This window comes from Ovis aries, chromosome 14 (genome assembly GCF_016772045.2).
Source record: "Ovis aries strain OAR_USU_Benz2616 breed Rambouillet chromosome 14, ARS-UI_Ramb_v3.0, whole genome shotgun sequence".
Classification (NCBI taxonomy): domain Eukaryota; kingdom Metazoa; phylum Chordata; class Mammalia; order Artiodactyla; family Bovidae; genus Ovis; species Ovis aries.
In genome coordinates, this window is record NC_056067.1 from 58,334,757 (window position 1) to 58,347,808 (window position 13,052).

A 13,052-nucleotide genomic window follows, 5' to 3' on the forward strand; every position below is an offset into this window, starting at 1 on the left:
AAGAGTTAGGGGCTATTACAAGCAATGATTAGGGCTCTCACATAAATTCTATTACTATAACTACTCTTTGGGTGATATATGTACAAAATCCTACTGAGTATATTCATAGGAGCGGATTTCTTAGAACTGGATTACATCAGATCTGCTAAGTAGATACCACAATTTTCCAAAATGTTTGTATCAATTTAAACACCCACCATCAGTGTATGAGAGTCTTGGTTGATCCACAGATATGCTAAAACTTGGCATTTTTGTCATTTCTGTTTTAGATTTCTTAATGGTATTTGATGACATATTGGTAATGGTTATATTTTAATTGTCCTGATTACCAAGGATGTGGAATAGTTTTCCACATGTCTTATCCAATGAATAACTTCCTTCCTTCCTTCTTTTTGTTTGAAGACTCTGTCCACTGTTTATTCTATTTTGTGTTTTTTAGGACATGTTTGTGTGGTTCTAAGTAGAATCTTTGTGTGTGTTAATGAGAACCAGTCTTAATTTTCATGTGTGCAAAAATTAGTTCACCATATGTTTTATATATTCTATTCTCTTTAGCGTATATATATATATATATTTAATATTTATTTATTTAGCTGCATCGGGTCTTAGTTGGATCATATGGGAGCTTTGTTGTATCAACCAGGATGTTTGGTTGTGGTGCACAGACTCTCTAGTTGCAGATCCCAGACTTAGTTACTCCGTGGCATATAGGGTCTTGGTTGCCCAACCAGGGATCAAACTGCGTCCCCTGCTTTGTGAGGCAGATTCTTAGCTACCGGATAACTAGGGTAGTACCTGTGGCATATATTTGAAATTGTAAGACCCTAGAATAACTCCTGTCTTTTTTCTAAAATAGTACATTATCTTCTTTAAAATACCAGCTAAGCCACACGGGAAGCCCAAGAATACTGGAGTAGGAAGCATATCTCTTCTCCAGTAGATCTTCCCGATCCAAGTTTTGAACTGGAGTTTCCTGTATTACAGGCAGATTTTCTTTACCAACTGAGCCATCAGGGAAGTCCCTACAATAATACATTATCTTCTTTAAAATTTAGAAGGGAATGCATTTAGAATTGACCTCTTTTATGATGAGGGCAGTGATGGAGATATTTTTTTCCTCCAGTAATCTTCTTATTAAAGTGTTGTTTCATGCTTTCTTTCAATTTACCCTCATTTGTCATTGCTTCCTCCAGGTCACCACCGCTGACAGTTTCATAAAATATACTGATTCTCTCATCATCGTTTCCCATCCTGTGAAGCCTTGGCAATTTCAAAAAAGCACACAAGAAAAGTTGGCTCTTGATGTCACAGATTTATATGAGCCATTCTGCTCTGAAGAATCACTGTTGCCATAATATAAAGGGGAGTATCTTGAATGACACAACACCCTCCAGCCAACTAGTCATATAAATAATATTCTTGCTACAGAATGTGCTTGGAATCTGGGGCAATTTCTCCCTTCTGTACCATTACCTTTCTTTACCACACTCAGTGCAGGATGAGGGTCACAGATTTGATTTGCAAGCACTGGTCTATTTATTGCCAACTTTTTGGTCGTTCTCTCGAAAGGAGTCCCTCAGACAATTACAACTTTGAGGTTGAAATATTTTGCCAGTGATTTTGCCTGCAAACTTGTTTTGTATGTTGAGAGAGTGGGCAGGAGTATCTCCATCAGCACCACCTGCCTCTTGAGTGTGTTTCAGACCATCACAATCAGCCCCATGAACTCCTGTTGGAAGAATATTAAAGTCAAAGCCCCAAAGTATATTGCCTTCCCCGTTTCCTTCTGCTGGACCCAGTGCATGTTTGTACATCTCATTTTTCCTCTGTATGCATTATATGTTTCTGAAAAATGGCACAGCACAAACATGACAAATACAAGAGATTCAGACTACTGTGCTGCCACAGATCTTGAGAACACCTCAGGCTCAATATATGCAGCTTTGATAGTATTCCCTGAAGTTTCATTTTCTGTGCTCATCTTCTGGGCCAGTGGCTCCATGATTCTCACCCTGTACAGACACAGTCAGGGAGTCCAGTTATATTCACAAGGCTAGTGTGTCTCCCAGACCCTCTGCTGAGTCCAGAGCCACCCAAAGCATCCAACTCTTGGTGAGCACCTTCATGTGTTTCCACACCCTGTCCTGCATCTTTAACACTACTCTTGCTCTTTTTCATAATCCCAGTTGGTGGTTGGTGTATACAACTGGCCTGATTAATGTGTGTTTTCCCTTTATCAGCCCCTTTCTGCTCATGAGCTGTGACTCCATTGTATCCAGTCTCTGCTTTCTCTACATGAAGAACTCAGTATCCCCTAATCTTATCAGAAAAGCATAAATTGTATGTTTTTAAAATTTTATCAGAGTATAGTCGATTTATAGTGTTGTGTTACTTCAGGGTGTATATAAAAGTGAGTCAGCTATACGTATATATGTATATCTACTCTTTTTAGATTCTTTTCCCATATAGGCCATTACAGAGGGTTGAGTAGAGTTCCCTGTGCTATACAGTAGGTCACTTCTTTTTTGTTGTAAACCAGGCTTTGGGGCATGTGGGGCTTGGTTCCCCAACCAGGGTTTGGACCATCTGGGAATTCCCCCTAGGTCCTTATTAGTTATCTTTTTTATATACAGTAGTGTATGTTTGGGGCTTCCTTGGTGACTTGGTGATAAAAAGTCCAGCTGGCAATGTATGAGACTCTAGTTCAATTCCCGGGTCAAGAAGATCCCACATGCCACAGGGCAACTAAGCCCATGCACTACAATTTTTGAGCCTGTGTGCCTAGAGCCTGTGCTCTGCAAGGGAAGCCGCTGCAGTGAGGACCCCATGCTCACCACAACTAGAGAAAGCCCACGTGCAACCATGAAGACCCAGCACAGCCTAAACAAATAAATAAATAAATAAAATTCCACTTCTGATCCTGTCAGAGAAGGAAATGGCAACTCGCTCCAGTATTCTTGCCTGGAGAATCCTGTGGACAGAGGAGCCTGGTGGGCTGCTGTCCATGGGGTCACACACAGTCAGACACACCTGAGTGATCGAAATGAACTGAACTGAATTGAATCTATCCCTCCTTCCCCATTTCACCTTTGGTAATCATAAGTTTGTTTGCTATGTCTGTGAGTCTCTTTCTATTTTGTAAATAAGTTTATTTGTATCTTTTTTTACAAAAAGATTCCATATGTGAGTGATATTATATGCTATTTGTTTTTCTCTGTCCACCTTACTTCACTTAGTATGATAATCCCTAGCTCCATTCATGGTGCTGCCAGTGGCATTGTTTCATTCTTTTCAATGGCTGAGTAATATTCTGTTGTGTTTTTATACCATCTCTTCTTTATCAGTTTTTTCAGGTGATGCACATTTAGGATGTTTCCATGGCTTAGCCATTGTAAATAGTGCTGCTGTGAACATTGGGATGTGTGTATATTTTCAAATTATAATTTTCTCTGGATATAGGCCCAGGAGTATAATTGAGGGATCATATGGTATTAATTGCTCTATTTTTCTTTTTTTGAAAGGAAACTGCATCGTGTTCTTCATAGTGGCTAAACCAATTTACATTCCCACCAACAATGAAGGAGGATTCCTTTTTCTCTACACCCTCTCCAGCATTTATTTTTGTAGACTTTTTGATGCTGGCCATTCTGATCAGTGGATGGTGATATATCACTAGGTTTGATTTGCATTTCTCTGATAATTAGCAATGTTGAGCATTTTTTCATGAGCCTACTGGCCAACTGTATACTTTCTTTGAAGAAATGTCTATTTGGGTCTTCTTCCCACTTTTTGATTGGGTTTTTTGAAATTCTGATATTGCGTTGTATGAGCTGTTTGTATATTTTGGAGATTAATCCTTTGTCAGTTGCATCATTTACAAATATTTTATATCATTCTGTAGGTTGTCTTTCTGATATAAGAAGTATTTTTTTGTTTGATGGCATGACCACAAGCCTCTCTCACAGTGTAAGGTTGTTGGGGCTTTAGACTATGTAGTATCAGGTTGCATTCTGGAGGAATTGGTGATAACAGGATTATTCTGACTCTCAGAACAACTGGAGACTAAAACCGAGAGGAGCGACCACACACCCGAGGTTAGGGGGAGTGGCTGAGAGGAGCAATGTTCAAGGAACGGTGACTGCGCGGGTGCAGGAGGGCCGAGAGGAGCTAACTCCATGTTCAATGTCAGGAGGGGCAGCTGTGAGGAGATACCCCTAGTCCAAAAAAGGCACAGCAGCTGCTCTTTGCTGGAGCAGCTATGAAGCGGACCCCATGTCCAAGGTAAGAGAAACAAAAGTAAGACGGTAGGTGTTGTGAGGGGGCATCAGAGGACAGACACACTGAAACCATACTCACAGGAAACTAGCCAATCTGATCACAAGGACCACAGCTTTGTCTAACTCAATGAAACCAAGCCATGCCACGTAGGGCCACCCAGGACGGGTGGGTCATGGTGGAGAGGTCTGACAGAATGTGGTCCACTGGAGAAGGAAATGGCAAACCACTTGCCTTGAGAACCCCATGAAAAGGATGAAAAGGCAAAATGATAGGATACTGAAAGAGGAACTCCCTGAGTTGGTAGGTGCCCAATATGCTACTGGAAATCAGTGGAGAAGTAACTCCAGAAAGAATGAAGGGATGAAGCCAAAACAAAAACAATACCCAGTTGTGGATGTGACTGGCGATAGAAGCAAGGTCCGATGCTGTAAAGAGCAATATTGCATAGGAACCTGGAATGTCAGGTCCATGAATCAAGGCAAATTGGAAGTGGTCAAACAGGAGATGGCAAGAGTCAACGTTAACATTCTAGGAATCAGCGAACTAAAATGGACTGGAATGGGTGAATTTAACTCAGATGACCATTATATCTACTACTGCGGGCAGAATCCCTCAGAAGAAATGGAGTAGCCATCATGGTCAACAAAAGAGTCCGAATTGCACTACTTGGATGCCATCTCGAAAACAACAGAATGATCTCTGTTCATTTCCAAGGCAAACTATTGAATATCGCAGTAATCCAAGCTGATGACCCAACCAGTAACACTGCAAAAGCTGAAGTTGAATGGTTCTATGAAGATCTACAAGATCATCTTAATTCTTTTAGAATTAACACCCCAAAAAGATATCCTTTTCATTATAGGGGACTGGAATGCAAAAGTAGGAAGTCAAGAAACACCTGGAGTAACAGGCAAATTTGGCCTTGGAGTATGTAATGAAGCAGGGCAAAGGCTAATAGAGTTTTGCCAAGACAATGCACTGGTCATAGCAAACACCCTCTTCCAACAACACAAGAGAAGACTCTACACATGGACATCACCAGATGGCCAAACCAAAATCAGATTGATTATATTCTTTGCAGCCAAAGATGGGGAAGCTCTACACAGTCAGAAAAAAAACAACAACAACAACAGGAGCTGACTGTGGCTCAGATCATGAATTCCTTATTGCCAAATTCAGACTTAAATTGAAGAAAGTAGGGAAAATCATTAGACCATTCAGGTATGACCTAAATCAAATCCCTTATGATTATACAGTGGAAGTGAGAAATAGATTTAAGGGACTAGATCTGATAGAGTGCCTGATGAACTATGGATGGAGGTTCATGCCATTGTACAGGAGACAGGGATCAAGACCAACCCCATGGAAAAGAAATGCAAAAAAGCAACATGGCTGTCTGAGGAGGCCTTACAAACAGCTGTGAAAAGAAGAGAAGTGAAAGGCAAAGGAGAAAAGGAAAGATATAAGCATCTGAATTCAGAGTTCCAAAGCATAGAAAGGAGATATAAAAAAAGCCTCCCTCAGCAATCAATGCAAAGAAAGAGAGGAAAATAACAGAATGGGAAAGAATAGAGATCTCTTCAAGTAAACCAGAGATACCAAGAGAATATTTCATGCAAAGACGGGCTCAATAAAGGACAGAAATGGTATGGACCTAACAGAAGCAGAAGATATTAAGAAGAGGTGGCAACAGGAAAACTGTAAAAAAAAAAAAAAAAAAAAAAAAGAGCTTCACTACGCAGATAATCATGATGGTGTGATCACTCATCTAGAGCCAGACATCCTGGAATGTGAAGTCAAGTGGGCCTTAGAAAGCATCACTACAAACAAAGCTAGTGGAGCTGATGGAATTCCAGTTGAGCTATTCCAATCCTGAAAGATGATGCTGCAAAAGTGCTGTACTCAATATGCCAGCAAATTTGGAAAACTCAGCAGTGACCACAGGACTGGAAAAGGTCAGTTTTCATTCCAATCCCAAAGAAAGGCAATGCTCAAGGAAAGCTCAAACTACCACACAATTGCACTCATCTCATATGCTAGTAAAGTAATGCTCAAAATTCTCCAAGCCAGGCTTCAGCAATATGTGAACCATGAACTTCCAGATGTTCAAGCTGGTTTTAGAAAAGGCAGAAGAATGAGAGATCAAATTGCCAACATCCGCTGGATCATCTAAAAAGCAAGAGAGTTCCAGAAAAACATTTATTTCTGCTTTATTGACTATGCCAAAGCCTTTGACTGTGTGGATCACAATAAACTGTGGAAGACTCTGAAAAAAATGGGAATACCAGACCACCTGACCTACCTCTTGAGAAACCTATATTCAAATCAGGAAGCAACAGTTAGAACTGGGCATGGAACAACAGACTGGTTCCAAATAGGAAAAGGAGGACGTCAAGGCTGTATATTGTCACCCTGCTTATTTAACTTATATGCAGAGTACATCATGAGAAATGCTGGGCTGGAAGAAGCACAAGCTGGAGTCAGGGTTGCTGGGAGAATATCAATAACCTCAGATATGCAGATGACACCACCCTTATGGCAGAAAGTGAAGAAGAACTGAAGAGCCTCTTGATGAAAGTGAAAGAGGGGAGTGAAAAAGTTGGCTTAAAGCTCAACATTCAGAAAACCAAGATCATGGCATCTAGTCCCATCACTTCATGGGAAATAGATGGAGAAAAAGTGGAAACAGTGTCAGACTTTATTTTTTTGGGCTCCAAAACCACTGCAGATGGTGATTGCAGCCATGAAATTAAAAGACACTTACTCCTTGGAAGAAAAGTTATCACCAACCAAGACAGCATATTAAAAGCAGAGACATTACTTTGCTGACTAAGGTCCGTCTAGTCAAAGCTATGGTTTCTCCAGTGGTCATGTATGGATGTGAGAGTTGGACTATAAAGAAAACTGAGCACCGAAGAATTGATGCTTTTGAACTGTGGTGTTGGAGACTCTTGAGAGTCCCTTGGACTGCAAGGAGGTCCAACCAGTCCATCCTAAAGGAGATCAGTCCTGGGTGTTCACTGGAAGAACTAATGCTAAAGCTGAAACTCCAATTCTTTGGCCACCTCATGCAAAGAGTTGACTTGTTTGAAAAGACCCTGATGTTGGGAGGGATTGTGGGCAGGAAGAGAAGGGGACGACAGAGGATGAGATGGCTGGATGGCATCACCAACTCAATGGGCATGAGTTTGAGTGAACTCCAGGAGTTGGTGATGGACAGGGAGGCCAGGCGTGCTGCAGTTCATGGGGTCGCAAAGAATTGGACACGACTGAGTGACTGAACTGAACTGAACTGAAAGCTCAGCCACACAGACAGATGCTGATGGAGCTCAAGTAAAACACTCTGGGCACCTGGGCTTGGGTGAAGCTCCCTGGTAGCCATACTCCCTGAGTTGTCAGGTATCAATGCCAGGAAAATGACATACCATCACTTCATAAGGAGAGAACAACTGGGGCTCCAATTTAACTATTTTTTTCTGAACTCTGACCCAGGCATCTCTTCCATTGACTGTTGTCATTTTTTTGTTTTGTTTTTTTTTTTTAGTCGCTCTGTCATGTCAAACTCTTTGTGACCCCAAGGACTATTGCCCACCAGGCTCCTCTGTCCATGGAATTCTTCAGGCAAGAATACTGGAATGGGTTGCCATTCCCTTCTCAAGGAGATCTTCCCAAACCAGGGATCAAACCCAGGTCCCCTGCATTGCAGGAGAATTCCTTACCATCTGAACCACCAGGGGATGTATTTATACCCTGTAATCAACCATTACAGTGAGTGGACCAGCTCTCAGTGAGTGCTGAGTCCTTCTATAGAATTACTAAGTTGAAACTAAGTTGGTTTTTGAAACCCCACACTTGCAGTTAGTTTTAAAACAGGCATGGCCTGACTGATTATGTTTCACTCTTAAACTTCTCAGTTGCATTGAAAACTCAGGGGAAATGGAAGGTGGGCTTTGTTCAGATTGTGTGTTTGCCTGCTGGAAAAATAAAAGGAGTGATTTTGCCCAGTAAAGTTCATGTCTCATCATTCATTACATAACCAATGAGTGCTCCTTAATGAAATTCAGTGAAAGTAGAAATTCAGTGAAAGTATGTACAAAGACCTCTGGTAACCATTCATTACTGCTGAATGGAGAAAGCAGCCCTGGCAATAGTTAAAAGAATAGCAGAGGACTTCCCTGGTGTCCAGTGGTTCAGAACCCACCTGTCAATGTGGAGGACATGGGCTCGATCCCTCATCCAGGAAGATACCACAGGCCATGGGACAACTAAGCCTGTGCACCACAACTGCTCAAGACCATGGGTGTAGAGCCTGTGCTCTGGGAGAATAGAAGCCACCACAATAAGAAGCCCATGCACCACAATTAGAGAGAAACCGGCACTCACTGTGACTAGAGAAAGGACATGTGCATTAGTGAAGACCAAGCAAAACCAAAAATACATTTAAAAAATAGTTGATAGTGCCTACTAAACCATCTGATCCTGGTGTTTTCATTTGTGATGGGCACTTTCATAAATACCCCTCTGTCTTCTGTGGATATTTCTCTGTTTGCACTTCATATCAGTGTTGGGATCTGTATTGATAAAGTAAAATAACCTAGAAAATATCTATTATCACCATATCCATTTTAATTTTCATGAATACAAATTTGTACAAATTAGATCAATGATTTATTTTCTTTTAACTTTTAATTTTTTATTGGAGTATAGCCAGTTAATGGAGCTTCCCAGGTGGCACTAGTGGTAAGAACCTGCCTGCCAATGCAGAAGACTTGTTTCAATCCCTGAGTCAGGAAGGTTCCCTGGAGGAGGGCATGGCAACCCACTCCAGTATTCTTGCCTGGAGAATCCCATGGATAGAGGAGCCTAGCAGGCTATAGTTCATAGGATTGAAAAGAGTCGGACACAAGTGAAGCAACTTAGCACACACATAACCAATTAACAGTGTTGTGATACTTTCAGATGAACAGTGAGGGAACTCAGTCATACACATATACGTCTCCATTCTCCCAGGACAGTGATCTCTAATGTAAACTACTGACATGTTCTTCCTTTTACATTTCAGCTCAGCTCAGTTCAGTCGCTCAGTCATGTCCGACTCTTTGCGACTGTATGGACTGCAGCACGCCAGGCCTCCCTGTCCATCACCAACTCCCAGAGTTTACTCACACTCATGTCTATTGAGTCGGTAATGCCATCCAACCATCTCATCTTGTGTTGTCCCCTTCTCCTCCCACCTTCAATATTTCCCAGCATCAGGGTCTTATCAAACGAGTCAGTTCTTCCCATCAGGTGGCCAAAGTACTGGAGTTTCAGCTTCAGTATCAGTCCTTCCAATGTGTATTCAGGACTGATTTCCTTTAAGATGGACTGGTTGAGTCTCCTTCTAGTACAAGGGATTCTCAAGAGTCTTCTCCAACACCACAGTTCAAAAGCATCAATTCTTTGGTGCACAGCTTTTCTTATAGTCCAACTCTGCAGGCCAACTCTTAGTTGCATCTTGTTGGTCTAGTTCCCCAACCAGCAGATGCAACCTAGAACCCCTGCATTGGGAGTGTGAGTCATAACCTCTGGACCACCAGGGAAGTCCTTAGAGGACTGTTTCTTTGGTATACAGGAAAATTAGGGGCTCTAGTGAAGAGTACCTGGTGATAGAAACTTCAGGAAAAAAGATTCAGGAAGAAATTTAAGCCTGAGTAGTTCTCTGGTCCTCAACAATATTAGGAGAACTGTTCTGAGACATCGTGGAAAACAGTCCAAAATTTACATAAGGAAAAGTCAACTGAGGGCTCCAGTAACATTCCATGCTCTCCTCTACTCTGCGTGTTCATGCCATTCCTTAAAACCCATCCTGCTGCTGAATGGAATGTTAAATTTGAGGTAGTGCTCCAGAGCCAGCTTCAGAGTTGCTGTCACACCATCCTTGTATCAGAAAACTTGGCTTTTCATGTCTGACTCATTGTCCCATACCCAGACTGTCATTTGGAGAAATATGGTAGCTTCCCAGGGGAACTCAAAGCCATGTGGAGGGCAGAAGGGACAGCCAGGTGTCCTTGGATCCCTAGAGCCCAAAGCCCAAAGCTTTGTCTCTGAAAGAAGTGATGACCCTACAAGATTGAAATCAGGAAAACATTAAGGAGAGAATGCAGAACTGGGATCTCCCATTCCAGAGGATAGTTTTCCTGCCCTATTCAAACAATAAAAAATGTGAGCAGGATCATCCATTTCTGCCATCAAAATGCAAGCTCCTACAAAATGATCAGGCATATATTTCAGTGATTTAACTCCAGTGAAGAAATGGAGCAAATTAGAGAGCCCAGAGATAAATTCACACACCTATGGACACCTTATCTTTGACAAAAGAGGCAAGAATATACAATGGAGAAAAGACAATCTCTTTAACATGTGGTGCCGGCAAAACTGGTCAACCACTTGTAAAAGAATGAAACTAGAACACTTTCTAACACAATACACAGATATAAACTCAAAATGGATTAAAGATCTAAATGAAAGACCAGAAACTATAAAACTCCTAGAGGAAAACATAGGCAAAACACTCTCTAACATAAATCATAGGAGTATCCTCTATGACCCACCTCCCAGAGTAATGGAAATAAAAGCAAAAATAAACAAAAGGGACCCAGTTAAACTTAAAAGCTTTCGCACAACGAAGGAAACCATAAGCAAGGTGAACAGACCACCTTTAGAATGGGAGAAAATAATAGCAAATGAAGCAACTGACAAAGAATTACTTTCACAAACATACAAGCAGCTCATGCAGCTCACGTCTAGTAAAATAACCACCCAATGAAAAAATGGGCCATAGAACTAAACAGACATTTCTCCAAAGAAGACATACAGATGGCTAACAAACACATGAAAAGATGCACAACATCACTCATTATCAGAGAAATGCAAATCAACACCACAATGAAGTACCATTCATTAGAAGAAAGGGAGTAGCCATCCTAATCAACAAAAGAGTGTGAAATGCAGTACTTGGATGCAATCTCAAAAATGACAGAATGGTCTCTGTTCATTCCAAGGCAAACCATTCAATACCACAGTGTTCCAAGTCTATGCCCTGACCAGTAACGCTGAAGAAGCTAAAATTGAATAGTTCTATGAAGACCTACAAGACCTTTTAGAACTAACACCAAAAAAGGATGTCCTTTTAATTATAGGGGACTGGAATGCAAAAGTAGGAAGTCAGGAAAGGCAAACTTGGCCTTAGAATACGGAATGAAACAGGACAAAGAAGCTAACAGAGTTTTGCCAAGAGAACACACTGGTCATAGCAAATACCCTCTTCCAACAATACAAGAGAAGACTCTATACATGGACATCACTAGATGGTCAACACCGAAATCAGATTGATTATATTCTTTGCAGTCAAAGATGAACAAGCTCTATACAGTCAGCAAAAACAAGACCGGGAGCTGACTGTGGCTCAGATCATGAACTCCGTATTGCAAAATTCAGACTTAAATTGAGGAAAGTAGGGAAAACCACTAGATCATTCAGGTATGACCTAAATCAAATCCCTTATGATTATACAGTGGAAGTGAGAAATAGATTAAAGGGACTAGATCTGATACAGTGCCTGATGAACTATGGACGGAGATTCACGACATTGTACAGGAGACAGAGAACAAGACCATCCCCATGTACACCCGTGGTAGATTCATATTAATGTATGGCAAAACCAATACAATATTGTAAAGTAACTAGCCTCCAATTAAAATAAATAAATTTATATTAAAAAAATAAATAAAAGACTTGCACCAGATTAAAACTAAAAAGACCATCCCCAAGAAAAAGAAATGTAAAAAACCAAAATGGCTGTCTGAGGAGGCCTTCCAGATAGCTGTGAAAAGAAGAGAAGGGAAAAGCAAAGGAGAAAAGGAAAGATATACCCATTTGAATGCAGAGTTCCAAAGGATAGTAAGGAGAGATAAGAAAGCCTTCCTTAGTGATCAGTGCAAAGAAATAGAGGAAAATAATACAATGGGAAAGTCTAGAGATCTCTTCAAGAAAATTAAAGATACCAAGGGAACATTTCATGCAAACCTGGGCTCAATAAAGGACAGAAATTGTATAGTCCTAATGGAAGCAAAAGATATTAAGAAGAGATGGCAAGAATACACAGAACTGTACAAAAAAGATCCTCATGACCAAGATAATCACAATGGTGTGATCACTTACCTAGAGCGATCCTGGAATGTGATGTCAAGTGGGCCTTAGGAAGCATCACTACAAACAAAGCTAGTGGAGGTGATGGAATTCTAGTTGAGCTATTTCAAATCCTGGAAGATGATGTTGTGAAAGTGCTGCACTTAGTATGCCAGCAAATGGAAAATTCAGCAGTGGCCACAGGACTGGAAAAGGTCAGTTTTTATTCCAATCCCAAAGAAAGGAAATGCCAAAGAATGCTCAAACTACTGCACAAATGCACTCAGCTCATACATCTCATAATGTTCAAAATTCTCCAAGCCAGGCTTCAGCAATACATGAACCATGAACTTCCAAATTTTCAAGCTGGTTTTAGAAAAGGCAGAGGAGCCAGATCAAATTGCCAACATCTGCTGGATCATCAAAAAAAGCAAGACAGTTCCAGAAAAAACATCTATTTCTAGTTTATTAACTATGCCAAAGACTTTGACTGTGTGGATCACAATAAACTGTGGAAAATTCTGAAAGAGATGGGAATACCAGACCACCTGACCTGCTCCTGAGCAATCTATATGCCAACCAAGATACAAGAGTTAGAACTGGAC

The 13,052-nt window shown here is 41.0% G+C and overlaps 1 pseudogene; it reads left to right on the plus strand.

Annotated features, from left to right (window-relative positions):
* The first annotated feature begins 1,302 nt into the window (after positions 1-1,302).
* Positions 1,303-2,337, plus strand: LOC114117914 (vomeronasal type-1 receptor 4-like; annotated as a pseudogene).
* The last annotated feature ends 10,715 nt before the right edge of the window (positions 2,338-13,052 follow it).